General features: G+C 36.1%; 1 non-coding gene across 1 annotated transcript; it reads right to left on the bottom strand.

Moving 5' to 3' along the window:
• Nucleotides 1–1,592: 1,592 nt before the first annotated feature.
• On the bottom strand, nucleotides 1,593–1,664 carry TRNAY-AUA (transfer RNA tyrosine (anticodon AUA)). The gene has a single exon. It is a non-coding gene; the product is annotated as a tRNA-Tyr (tRNA).
• Nucleotides 1,665–2,970: the final 1,306 nt, after the last annotated feature.

Genomic DNA, 2,970 nt, shown 5'->3' with positions numbered 1-2,970 from the left:
CTTAATCCTGTTCCCTGCAGTTAAAGAGGTGCGATTTAAGAAACCGCAGGTGCTATTTAGGAAACTAGTTGCCTAAATGACCCCACTGACAAGTGTTTCGAAAATGTCATTTTACTTCAAAAATATTAAATCAAATTCAAGGATTCCTTTTTACATGAAAGTAAATGTTCTGGGGCCTGTTTCTCAAAAATACTAGTTTAGTAGTTCACCAGTTACTAGTTACCAGAGTATATTTCACCAGCTCTAGTAGATTCTGTTTCTCAAACTATTTTACCAGTCTAGTAACTTGTGACAATTTTTCCCTAGTCACATGATCTGTTTCACTAGTCAGCTGATTGAGTTCTTTTGTTTATAGTCATTGGTAGATATTGTTATTTGAGGTTAGAAAGCTAAGTTGTTTATTTTGGATTTGATTTCTCTTTTCGGTTGAAATTCCATCAATTAAAAGCAAATTAACTATACTCAATATGATTAATGAATCAAAGGATATATTATTCGGTGCTTTTTCAAGCATTTAAACAAAAAATGATAAAGTAAACGAAATGACAAGAAATTTTGTAATGTGTGAGGCTAGGGAACTGATACCTCAGAACAAAGATTATGCATACGTTAGGGACACTTACTGGTCCAACATTAAGAAAGCAACTTCGATAAGTACCAATTCAAGTTCACAGCATATTATGTAGCTAGTGGGTCTACTTCCGACATGAATGTCACTTATGGCCTGATGAAAAATTTGCTAATTTTTCTTTTAGTTTTAAATTTGATATATTCATAAATTATTGTCGTTTTATATTTAATTTGTAGGCTAAAGTTGACAATGTCAGAAGAACTGGCAGTGGAGGAGGAAAGTCAGCAAAAATTACTGGAGTTGATGAATTGGTATTAGATTATTAGTAAAGAATTCTGCAAGTGTTTCTGGTCTAAGACACAAAGCTGATGGCATTGGAAAATAATCAACATCCCGATTTGTAGAGCAATTTGTATTTTAAGCTTTGCTGATAATGTATGACTTCTATTTGCTTGTCTTGTTATGGCAGGTCTCACTATATTTAACAACTCTTCAAGCTTTTCAGCACTTTACCTAAATTGTTCATTATATTTAAACAATGCTCCCTTAAAGGAATAATATTTGTTCTTTCTCGATATAGTTTTAGCTCTTCTCACAACAACTTCTTCATCACTTCAATCAGAATCACGAAGCCACATAACTACAATATTTTGCTTTATTATCTGAGAAAGGTTGTCACTGGTAACTAATAATATAAAAATGATCAGTCTTTAGAGTCTTGTAGGAATATTCCTGTTGAATACTAGTATAATAAAATAGATTAGCATTTTGAGAAACAGAATCACTTATGAACTGGTAAAATCGACCAATATTACTAGTCTCTGAACTGGTAACTACTACTTTACCCTTGTAGTTTCTAGAAACACAGACTTGTAAAATAAACTAATAATACTACTGTACAGACTAGTATTACTTGTCCATGAGTTTTGAGAAACAGGCCCCTGGGAATGTATTTCTGTAAAGGAATGCAGAAAATAAAAACTGTAATCGATGAAAGAGTAATGGAACAGAGAAAAACTCTCTCCGGCGCCGGGATTTGAACCCGGGTTTTCAGCTCTATGTGCTGATGCTTTATCCACTAAGCCACACCGGACACCCACCCCGGCGCCGGACAGAATCGTCTCAATTTAAGTTCCAACTCTTGGGTTCCCTCTAGTGGTCGCCCTCTGCACTACGTCTTAGATATCTATGAACGTAGGACTAAAGTCCACACATGTGCTGAGATGCACTCGTTATGAGTGACTAGTTGGCCGGGATCCGACGGAATAAGCGCCGTCTTAAATCACGAAGTGATTTACGCATGTCATATATATTATTTTAATGTACCGAAGTACATATGATATTTCCATGCAGATATTCTGCGTCATCATACGATGAAAGAGTAATGCAACGGAGAAAAACTCTCTCCGGCGCCGGGATTTGAACCCGGGTTTTCAGCTCTACGTGCTGATGCTTTATCCACTAAGCCACACCGGATACCCACCCATTCCGTTCCATTACTCTTTCATCGTATGATGACGCAGAATACCTGCATGGAAATATCATATGTAGGCCTAATTCGGTACATTAAAATAAAATATAAAAACTGTATTGTTCAATAAAAATTATAAATGCTAAAGTGGTGCGGTATACGTAACCTTACCCTATGTGGTCATTCGTTGTTGGTGGTAGCGCTATGCTCGTGGGCTCATGGTAACTCGTAGGACTAGGGATAAGGGTCGGCGGTGAGGTCTACGTGGAAAGGTACAGGGATCATGTAGGCTGTAGGAGAGTTCGGTGGCGATGCGTAGGGGAGGTCTGTAGCGCGATGGGCCTTAGGGCATGCACATCATTGCATCCCAGATAAAGAGTGCGTTCGTAGCTCGGCCAGACCACTAAAAGATTCAAATTTGAAAATTGCACTTTCAATAATTGTTCCTTTTAAAATTATTCATCTTTATTTTTTATTTCATCATCCTTAATTAAAAGTTTTCTTTATTTCATCATTCCTAATTAAAACTTTTCTAACACTTGTTTATATTATTTAGGTTATGTTATAACGGTCCGGCTGAGCTACGAACGCACTGTACAAGGGGCCCACCCGAGCGGCTTCCTGCGGGGATGGTCCCAGTTTTTACTTCTCCTGAAAGTAGAATAATAAGTAGTCTTGTAATTACAACAATAACGTTAACAAACACTAGAAAGAAATAAGAGAAATAGCTGTTCTATACTTTAAATTAGGTGTATTCGTGCATAATAAAAGACAATAATAATGAAGTTTGATACAAGAATGAAATGTTCAATAACAGTGAAAGAATGTATAAAATAGAACAAGTGAAAAGAAATAGGAATTTAGACGAGAGTCCAAAATAAATAATTTACATTATTATAGCGTATAGAGTTTTTATAAAGTCACCAGT

This window comes from Periplaneta americana, chromosome 14 (assembly GCF_040183065.1).
Source record: "Periplaneta americana isolate PAMFEO1 chromosome 14, P.americana_PAMFEO1_priV1, whole genome shotgun sequence".
In the NCBI taxonomy this organism is placed as follows: Eukaryota; Metazoa; Arthropoda; class Insecta; order Blattodea; family Blattidae; genus Periplaneta; species Periplaneta americana.
Note: the sequence above shows the minus strand (reverse complement) of the source record. Positions and strands in the feature narration are given on the sequence as shown.